General features: G+C 40.4%; 1 pseudogene; it reads left to right on the top strand.

Moving 5' to 3' along the window:
• The first annotated feature begins 4,805 nt into the window (after window positions 1–4,805).
• LOC102117166 (succinate dehydrogenase cytochrome b560 subunit, mitochondrial pseudogene) lies at window positions 4,806–6,043 on the top strand (annotated as a pseudogene).
• Window positions 6,044–11,429: the final 5,386 nt, after the last annotated feature.

The raw sequence follows: 11,429 nt of genomic DNA, 5'->3' as shown, positions 1-11,429 counted from the left end.
GCTTCTATTTTGCTAAGATACTTTTAAGTAATAAACAATTTCCTTAAATTAGAAAAAAATTCTAGAGGATTGCGATCTAAATTGAAATGTAAAACAAAATAGGTTTTCAGAAGTTAAAAATAGGAGGCCGAGTGCGATGGCTCATGCCTGTAATCCCAGCACTTCGGGAGGCCGAGGCGGGCAGATCACAAGATCAGGAGTTCAAGACCAGCCTGGGCAATATAATGAAACCCGTTCTGTACTAAAAATACAAAAAATTAGCCAGGTGTGGTGGCGGGTACCTGTAATCCCAGCTACTTGGGAGGCTGAGGCAGGAGAATCGCTTGAATCTGGGAGGCGGAGGTTGTGGTGAGCCAAGATCATGCCATTGCATTCCAGCCTGGGCAACACGAGCAAAACTCCATCTCAAAAAAAAAAAAAAAAAATAATGATGATGATGACAGATTGGGCTATAGTAGAAATAAAAACTTTTATTCATGTAAGGGCATGGCTAAAGGGTGAAAAGGCAATTCAAAGAGTAGGACAAAATATTTACAACACATAATCCCCCAAAAGGACTCATATTCAAAATGTATAAATAACCCCTGCCAATCAGTAAGAAAACAAACATATAATTCACTCACTCAATAGAAAAATAGAAAAATGGGCAAAAGAACAGGTACTTTACAGAGAAACTAGCCTAATGGCCAGCAAAAATATTAAAAAATGGTCAAGTTCATTAGACATTCAAGAAATGCTAACTAAAACTGCAATGTGATATCACAACTACAAAAACAAGTAAAATTTTAAAGCCAGACAACACCAAGTGTTGTCTAAGATGTGGAACAACCTGGAACTCCTGTGTATTGCTTATAGCACTGCAAGCTATTTGAAAGTATTGATGAAAGTTGAACATATACATACTCTATAATACAGAAAATTTTACTCCTATGATACCCAACACAGATATATACATATATTCCTCAGGAGACATGTTTAAGAATGTAGCATCATACTAGCTTACATGAAGGAAAAATACTTGGGCCGGGCGCGGTGGCTCAAGCCTGTAATCCCAGCACTTTGGGAGGCCGAGACGGGTGGATCACGAGGTCAGGAGATCAAGACCATCCTGGCTAACACAGTGAAACCCCGTGGCTACCAAAAAATACAAAAAACTAGCCGGGCGAGGTGGCGGGCACCTGTAGTCCCAGCTACATGGGAGGCTGAGGCAGGAGAATGGCGTGAACCCGGGAGGCGGAGCTTGCAGTGAGCCGCGATCCGGCCACTGCACTCCAGCCCGGGCGACAGAGCGAGACTCCGTCTCAAAAAAAAAAAAAAAAAAAAAAAAAAAGAAGGAAAAATACTTTTCCACGCAAATGAAAGCTGAGGGATTTCATCAACAGCAGACCTGTTCCACAAGAGATTAATGCTAAAGAGAGTTCTTCAATTTGAAAGGAAAGGATGTTAATGAGCAATAAGAAATCATCTGAAGGGCCTGTAATCCCAGCACTTTGGGAGGCCGAGGCAGGTGGATCACCTGAGGTCAGGAGTTCAAGACCAGCTTGGGCAACATGGCAACATGGCAAAACCCTATCTCTACTAAAAATACAAAAATTAGCCAGGAGTGGTGGTGCCTGCCTGTAATCCCAGCTACTTGGGAGGCTGAGGTACGAGAATTGATTGAACCTGGGAGGGGGAGGTTGCAGTGAGACCAAGATCCTGCCATTGCGTTTCAGCCTGGGCAACAGAGCAAGACTCTGTTTCGAAAACAAACAAACAAACAAATAAATAAATAAATAAAACAAATAATCAGAAGGTACAAAATTAACTGGTAATAGTAAGTATACAGAAAAACACAGAATATTATAACACTGTAATTGTAGTGTATAAACTACTCGTATCTTAAGTAGAAAGATGAAAAGATGAACCAATCAAAAATAAAAATTACAGCAACTTTTCAAGACATAGACGTTACAATAAGATATGAATAGAAGGGGGCCAGACGTGGTGACTCACGTCTATAATCCCAGCACTTTGGGAGGCTGAGGCAGGTGGATCACGGGGTCAGGAGTTTGAGACCAGCCTGGCCAACATGATGAAACCCAGTCTCTACTAAAGATACAAAAAATTAGTTAGGTGTGGTGGCAGCATGCCTGTAATCTTAGCTACTTGGCAGGCTGAGGCAGGAGAATTGCTTGAACCCAGGAGGTGGAGGTTGCAGCGAGCTGAGATTGTGCCATTACACTCCGGCCTGGGCAACAGAACAAGACTCTGTCTCAAAAAAAAAAAAAAAAAAAAAAAAAAAAAAGAGATATGAAAAGAGGCTGGGTGCAGCAGCTCATGCCTGTAATTCTAGCACTTTGGGAGGCTGAGGCAGCTGAGCCCAGGAGTTTGAGACCAGTCTGGCCAATATGGCAAAACCTCGTCTCTACTAAAAATGCAAAAATTAGTTGGGCATGGTGGTGTGCACCTGTAATCCCAGTTTCATGGAAGGCTAAGGCACGAGAATTGTTTGAACCTGGTAGGTGGAGGTTGCAGTTAGCTCAGATTGCACCACTGCACTCTAGCCTGGGCAACAGAACAAGACTCTGTCTCAAAACAAAACAAAACAAAACAACAACAACAAAAAAAGACAGAAAAAAGAAATGAATAAAAATAACAAAAAGTTAAAAAGTTGGGGGAAGAAGTTAAAAGTGTAGAGGGTTTTATTAGTTTTATTTTTGCTTGTTGGTTAGTTTATGCAATTAGTTTGTTTTTGTTTTTGTTTTTGAGACGGAGTTTTACTCTTGTTGCCCAGGCTGGAGTCCAATGGCGCGATCTTGGCTCATCGCAACCTCCATCTCCCAGGTTCAAGTGATTCTCCTGCCTCAGCCTCCCGAGTAGCTGGGATTACAGGCATGTGCCACCACACCTGGCTAATTTTGTCTTTTTGGTAGAGATGGGGTTTCTCCATGTTGGTCAGGCTGGTCTGGAACTCCTGACCTCAGGTGATCCTCCTGCCTTGGCCTCCCAAAGTGCTGGTATTACTGGCGTGAGCCATTGTGCCTGGCCACAATTAGTGTTAAGTTGTCATTAGTTTAAAATAATGGGTTATAGGATATTACTTGCAAGCCTCATGGTAACCTTAAATGAAAAATACATACACACTATGCATACACAAAAAGTAAAAAGAAAAAATTAAGATACACCACCAGAAAAAACCACCTTCACTAAAAGGAGGACAGCAAGGAAAGAAAGAAGGGAGAGAAGACCACAAAACAACTAGAAAACAAATAATAAAATGGCAGGAATAAATCTTTACTCATCAAAAATAACATTGAATGTAAGTGGACTAAACTCTCCAATCAAAAGACAGAGAGTGGCTGAATGGATAAAAAAACAAGACTCAATGATTTGTGGTCTACAAGAAACATACTTCACCTAAAAAGACACACATAGACTGAACATAAAGGGATAGAAAAAAGTATTCCATGCAAATGGAAACCAAAAAAGCAGGAGTAGCTCTGTTTATATCAGACAAAATAGATTTCCAGACAAAAACTATAAAGAGAGATGATGAAGGTCATTATATAATAACAAAGGGTCAATTAAGCAATAGCATATAACAATTACAAATATGTAAGCATCCAACACTGGAGCACCCAGATATAAAAAGCAAATATTATAAGAGCTAAAGAGTCAAATAGACCCCAATACAACAATAGTTGGAGACTTCAACACCTCACTTTCAGCATTGGAGAGATTATCCAGACAGAAAATCAACAAAGAAATATCAGACTTAATCTGCACTATAGAGCAAATGAATTTAATAGATATTCACCTAACATTTCATACAATGGCTACAGAATACATATTCTTCTCAGCAAATGGATTCTTCTCAAGGATAAACCATATGTTAGGCCACAAAACAAGTCTTAAAAAACAAAAAAATTGAAATCATACCAATTATCTTTTCTGACCACAGTGGAATAAAACTAGAAATCAATAACGGGAGGAACTTTGGAAACTATACAAACACATGAAAGAAAATTAAACAATAGGCTCCTGAATGACCAGTGAGTCAATGAAGAAATAAAAAATTTCCTGAAACAAATGAAAATGGAAACACAACATAGCAAACCATATGGGGTACAGTATTAAGAGAAAACTTTATAGCAATGAGCACCTACATAAAAAAGTAGCAAAGCTTCAAATAAACAACCTAATAATGCATCTTAAAGCAGGGGTCCCCAACCCCCTGGCCATGGACCAGTACTGGTCCGTGGCCTGTTAGAAACCAGGCTGCAGAGCAGGAGGTGAGTGGCGGGTGGGCAAGTGAACACTACCACCTGAGCTCTGCCTCCTGTCAGATCAGTGGTGGCATTAGATTCTCATAGGAGCACGAATCCCACTGTGAACTGTGCACGCAGGAGATCTAGGTTGCGTACTTTTTATGAGAATCTAATGCCTGATGTTCTGAAGTGGAATAGCTTCATCCTAAAACCATCCCCCATCACCCCCTGCTGTCTATGGAAAAATTGTTTTCCATGAAACTGGTCCCTGGTGCCAAAAAGGTTGGGAACCACTGTCTTAAAGAATTAGAAAAGCAAGAGCAAACCAGACCCAAAATTAGTAGAATAAAATAAATAATAAAGATCAGAGCAGAAATAAATGAAATTGAAGTGAAAAAAATACAAAAGATCAATGAAACAAAAAGTTGGTTTTTTGAAAAGATCAAGAAAATCGACAAACCGTTAGCCAGACTAACTAAGAAAAAGAGAGGAGACTGGAACCCAAGATGGCTGTGCTCTTGCTGAAACATGTTGGTCGTGATTGCCTTTGAGTCCACTTTAGCCCTTAGCTCTATATCGGAAATGCTGTTCCTTTGGGAACCACAGCCAAAGAAGAGATGGAGCGGTTCTGGAATACGAATATAGGTTCAAACCGTCCTGTATCTCCCCACATCACTATCTACAGTTGGTCTCTTCCCATGGCGATGTCCATCTGCCACTGTGGCACTGGTATTGCTTTGAGTGCAGGGGTCTCTTTCTGGCATGTCGGCCTTGTTACTCCCGGGGAACTTTGAGTCTTATTTGGAACTCGTAAAGTCCCTGTGTCTGGGGCCAGCACTGATCCACACAGCTAAGTTTGCACTCGTCTTCCCTCTCATATATCATACCTGGAATGGGATCCAACACTTGATGTGGGGGACCTAGGAAAAGGCCTGAAGATTCCCCAGCTATACCGGTCTGGAGTGGTTGTCCTGGTTCTTACCGTGTTGTCCTCTATGGGACTGGCAGCCATGTGAAGAACAGAGGTTCCCAGCATCATCTTCCTACACCTTATTACATTCATCCATCTTTCTATTTTTCATTCTTATCTCCAGCCTGGGAAAAGTTCTCCTTATTTGTTTAGATCCTTTTGTACTTTCAGATCCCCTTGGAGCAGTAGAGTACCTTGTAGACCATAATAGTGGAAAAGGGTCTAGTTTTCCCCCTTGTTTCTAAAGATGGGGTGGCTGCAAAAACTCCCCATTTTTCCCCACAACTTGCCAACTCTAGAAGCAGTTATTCTGTCTCCATATTGGGTTTTGATTTGTGCTGAGGGTCAGCTTTTGGCTCCTTCTTCCTGAGACAGTGGAAACAATGCCAGCTCTGTGGCTTCTGCCCTGGGGACTGGGGGGTGAGGCTTTGGGTGCCACTGCCTGTGGGTTGCTGGCTTAAAGGACAATTCTGTTCATTGGTGAGAGCCCAGGCCATTAACACCTATGCAGTGTTATTGAAAGAAGAGAGGTGGGGGTGGAGGGGAATTAGTCTGTTCCAGTTAGAGGGAGATAAAGAAGGCTAGTTAGTTCTTGGAGCAGCTACTTTTGAGGAGAAAATATATAGCTTTTGACACAAGAAGAAGATCCAGAAAATTATTGAACATATTAGTGGTTATTTCTTTTTCTTGGATTTCCAGAAAAGCCTCTTAATTTTATGCTTTCTCATCGAAGTCATGTACCCTTTTTTTCTGAAACTGAATTAAAATACTCATTTAAAAAAAAAAAAGAAAAAGAGAAGACCCAAATAAAATCAGAGATGAAAAGGAGACATTAGAACTGGTTACTGCAGAAATTCAAAGGATCATTAGAGGCTCTTATGTGCAACTATATGCCAGTAAATTGGAAAACCTAGATGAAACGGATAAATTCCTAGATACATACAACCTACCAAGACTGAACTATGAAGAAATCTCAAACTTGACAAGACCAATAACAAGTAATGAGATTGAAGCCATAATAAAAAGTTTCCCAGCAAAGAAAAACCTGGGACCCAATGGCTTTACCGATGAGTTTTACCAAACATTTAAAGAAGGACTAATACCAATCTTACTCAAACTATTCTGAAAAATAGAGGAGGAAGAAATAAGTCCATACGCATCCTATAAGGCCGATGTTACCCTGATACCAACATCAGACAAAGATGCATCAAAAAAAGAAAACCATAGTCCAATATCCTTGATGAACATTGATATAAAAATCCTCAACAAAATACCAGTAAATTAAATTCAACAACACATTTAAAAGATCATTTATCATGACCAAGTGAGATTTATTCTAGAGATGCAAGGATGATTCAACATATGCAAATCAATCGACATGATATATCATATCAACAGAATTAAAGATAAAAACCATATGATTATTTCCATTGATGCTGAAAAAGCATTTGATAAAATCCAACATCCCTAAAAAAAAAAAAAAAAAAAAAAAAAAAAAAAAAACAAAACTGGGAATAGAAGGAACATACCTTAACACAGTAAAAGGCATATATGACAGACCCATAGCTAGTATCATACTGAACAGGGGAAAACTGAAAGCCTTTCCTCTAAGATCTGGAATAAGACCAGGGTACCCACTTTCACTACTGTTATTTAACATAGTACTGGAAGTCCTACCTAGAGCAATCAGGTAAGAGAAGTAAAAGGTATCCAAATTGGAAAGGAAGAAGTCAAATTATCCTTGTTTGTTGAGATAATCTTATATTTGGAAAAACCTAAAGACTTCACCACAAAATTATTAGAACTAATAAATTTAGTAAAATTGTAGGATACAAAATCAACACAAAAATCAGTAGGATTTCTATATGTGAACAGTGAACAATCTGAAAAAGAAATCAAGAATTAATCATAGCTAAAAATAAAATAAGATGCCTACATGTAAACTTAATGAAAGCAGAGAAAGATGTCTATAATGAAAACTATAATGCATTGATGCAAGAAATTGAACATGACACAAAAAAATGGAATGATATTTCACGTTCATGAATTGGAAGAATGAATATCATTAAAACATTCATACTACCCAAAGCAATCCTCAGATTTGATATAATCTCTAGCAAAATACCAATGACATTCTTCACAGAAATAGAAAAATTAGTTCTAAGATTTATGTGGAACCACAAAAGACCCAGAATAGCCAAAGTCATCCTGAGCAAAACTGGAAGACTCACATTATCTGACATCAAATTATACTACAGAGTTACAGTAATAAAAACAGCATGGTAGTGGCATAAAAACAGACACATGACCAATGGAACAGAATAAAGAACTCAGAAACAAGTCCCCGCATCTACAGTGAACTCATTTTTGACAAAGGTGCCAAGACCATACGTTGGCGAAAGGACAGTCTTTTTAATAAATGATGCTGAGCAAACTGGATATCCATATGCAGAAGAATGAAACTAGACCCCAATCTCTTACCATATAAAAAATCAAATCAAAATGGATTAAAGACCTAAATCTAAGACTTCAAACGATGACACTAATAAAAGAAAACATCAGGGAAACTGCAGGACATTGGTGTGAGCAGAGATTTCTTGAGTAATATCCCAAAGCACAGGCAACCAAAGCCAAACTGGACAAATGGGATCACATCAAGTTAAAAAGCTTCCGCACAGCAAAGGAAACAATCAACAACCCACAGAATGGGAGAAAATATTTGCAAACTATCCATCTGACAAGGCATTAATAACCAGAATATATAAGGAGCTCAAACAACTCTACAGGAAAAAAATCTATTAATGTGATTAAAAAAGGGCAAAAGATCTAAATAGACATTTCTCAAAAGAAGACATACAAATGGCAAACAGGTATATGAGAAAGTGCTCAACATCACTGATCATCAGAGAAATGCAAATCAAAACTATGATGAGATATCATCTCACCCCAGTAAAAATTGCTTTTAAGCAATATACAGGCAATAATGAATGCTGGTGAGAATGTGGAAAAAAAGGAACTCTTGGTGGGAATGTAAATTAGTGCAGCTATTATGGAGAACAGTTTGGAGGTTCAACAAAAAACTAAAAATAGTGGTACCATATGATTCAAGAATCCCACTACTGGGTATTTATCCAAAGGAAATGAAATCAGCATGTTGAGGAGGTATCTGCACTCCATGTTTATTGCAGCACTCTTTACAATAGCCAAGATTTGGAAGCAACCTAAGTGTTCATCAATGGATGAATGGATAAAGAAAACGTGGTACATATACACGATGGAGTACTATTTTTATTTATTTATTTATTTATTTATTTATTTATTTATTTATTTATTTTTTGAGACGGAGTCTTCCTCTGTTACTGAGGCTGGAGTGCAGTGGCATGACCTAGGCTTATTGCAACGTCCTCCTCCCAGTTCAAGCGATTCTCCTGTCTCAGCCTCCCAAGTAGCTGGGACTCCAGGTGCATGCCACCACGCCCAGCTAATTTTTGGATTTTTAATAAAGATGGGGTTTCACCATGTTGGCCAGGATGATCTCCTTCTCTTGATCTGCCTGCCTTGGCCTGCCAAAGTGCTGGGATTACAGGCATGAGCCACTGCGCGACCTTCTTTTTTTTTTTTTTTTTTTTGAGATGGAGTCTTGCTCTGTGGTGCTCTTGGCTCACTGCAACCTCCACCTCCCGGGTTCAAGCAATTCTCTACCTTAGTCTCCTGAGTAGCTATGATTACAGGTGCCCACCACCACTCCTGGCTAATTTTTTGTATTTTTAGTAGAGACAGGGTTTCACCATCTTGGCCAGGCTGGTCTTGAACTCCTGACCTTGTGATCCACCTGTCTCAGCCTCCCAAAGTGCTGGGATTACAGGCGTGAGCTGCCGCGCCCGGCCACAATAGAGTACTATTTAGCCATAAAAAAGAATGAGATCTAGTCATTTGCAACCACATGGATGGAACTGGAGGACATTATGTTAAGTGAAATAAGCCAGGAACAGACAGACAAACTTTGCAAGTTCTCACTTAGTTGTGGGAGCTGAAAATTAAAACAATCGAACTCATGGAGACAGAGTAGAAGGATGTTTATCAGAGGGTGGGAAGGATAGTTGGGAGTGGGCAGAAGTGGAGATGGTTAGCGGGCACAAAAATACGGTTACATAGAATGAATATAATATTTAGTATTTGATAGCACAACAGGGTGTCTATAGTCAGCAACAATTTATTGTACTTTTTTTGAGATGGAATTTCACTCTTTTTTTTTTTTTTTTGAGACGGAATCTTGCTCTGTCGCCCAGGCTGGAGTGCAGTGGTGCGATCTCGGCTCACTGCAAGCTCTGCCTCCCAGGTTCACACCATTCTCCTGCCTCAGCCTCCCCAGTAGCTGGGACTACAGCTGCCCGCCACCACGCCCGGCTAATTTTTTGTATTTTTAGTAGAGATGGGGTTTCACCGTGTAAGCCAGGATGGTATCGATCTCCTGACCTCGTGATCCACCCGCCTAGGCCTCCCAAAGTGCTGGGATTATAGGAGTGAGCCACCGCGCCCGGCCAGCAATTTCACTCTTGTTGCCCAGGCTGGAGTGCAATGGTGCGATCTCAGCTCACTGCAACCTCCTTCTCCCGGGTTCAGGCGATTCTCCTGCCTCAACTTCCTGAGTAGCTGGGATTACAGGTGTGTACTACCATACTCGGCTAATTTTGTGTTTTTAATGGAGACGGGGTTTTGCCACGTTGGTCAGGCTGGTCTTGAACTCCTGACCACAGGTGATCCACCTGCCTCAGCCTCTCCAAGTGCTGGGATTACAGGCGTGAGCCACGGCGCCGGGCCTGTACATTTTAAAAAACTAAAAACTGGGCCAGATGCGGTGGCTAACGCCTGTAATCCCAGCACTTTGGGAGGCTGAGGCGGGTGGATCACCTGAGGTCAGGAGTTCGTGTCCAGCCTGACTAACATAGTGAAACCCTATCTCTACTAAAAATACACAAAAATTAGCTGGGAGTGGTGGCGCATGCCTATAACCCCAGTTACTCGGGAGGCTGAGGCAGAAGAATTGCTTGAACCTGGGAGGCGGAAGTTGCAATGAGCTGAGATCGAGCCATTGCACTCCAGCCTGGGCAAAAAGAGTGAAACTCCATTTCAAAAAAAACAGTACATAAAATAAAAATAAAATAAAATAACTAAAAAGCTGCAATTGAAATGTTTGTAACACACAGAAATGATACATGTTTAAGCTGATGGATACCCCATTTACTTTAATGTGATTATTACTCATTGTATACCTGTATCAAAATATCTTATATACCCCATAAATATATATACCTATTATGTACTTATAACAATATAACAATTAACAACTTTATTTTTTTTTAGATGAGTCTTGCTCAGTCACCTAGGCTGGAGTGCAATGGCGTAATCTTGGCTCACTGCAACCTCTGCCTCCTGGATTCAAGTGATTCTCCTGCCTCAGTCTCCTGAGTAGCTGGGATTACAGGCACCCGCCATCATGCCCAACCAAGTTTTGTATTTTTGTAGAGATGGGGTTTCACCATATTGGCCAGGCTGGTCTCAAACTCCTGACCTCGGGTGATCTGCCTGCCTTGGCCTCCCAGACTGCTGGGATTACAGGCATGAGTCACTGCATCTGGCCTCCTTTGACTCTAATTCCAACTGTGGGGTTCTTGCCTGGACCATGTTCAGGTATAGCTTCTACACTGTGTTCTTTTTTTTCCTTTTTTCCTCCCTCCCTCCTTACTTTCTTCTTTCTTTCTCTTTCTTTCTTTCTTTCTTTCTTTCTTTCCTTCTTTCTTTCTTTCTTTCTTTCTTTCCTTCTTTCCTTCTTCTTTCCTTCTTTCCTTCCTTCCTTCCTTCCTTTCTTTCTCTTTCTTTCTTTCTTTCTTTCTTTCTTTCTTTCTTTCTTTCTTTCTTTCTTTCTTTCTTTCTTTCTTTCTTTTCTTTTCTTTTCTTTTCTTTTCTTTCTTTTCTTTTTTTGAGACAGTCTTGCTCTATTGCCCAGGCTTGAGTGCAGTACTGAGATCTTGGTTCACTGCAACTTCTGCCTCCGGGTTCAAGCGATTCTCCTGCCTCAGCCTCCTGAGTAGCTGGGATTACAGGCACCTGCCACCACACCCAGCTAATTTTTGTATTTTTAGTAGAGACAGGGTTTTGCCATGTTGGCCAGGGTGGTCTGGAACTCCTGACTTCAGGTAATTGGCCTG

Source organism: Macaca fascicularis, chromosome 6, assembly GCF_037993035.2.
Source record: "Macaca fascicularis isolate 582-1 chromosome 6, T2T-MFA8v1.1".
NCBI classification, from domain to species: Eukaryota; Metazoa; Chordata; class Mammalia; order Primates; family Cercopithecidae; genus Macaca; species Macaca fascicularis.
The sequence above is the reverse complement of the archived record's forward strand: the minus strand, read 5'-3'. Positions and strand labels throughout refer to the sequence as shown.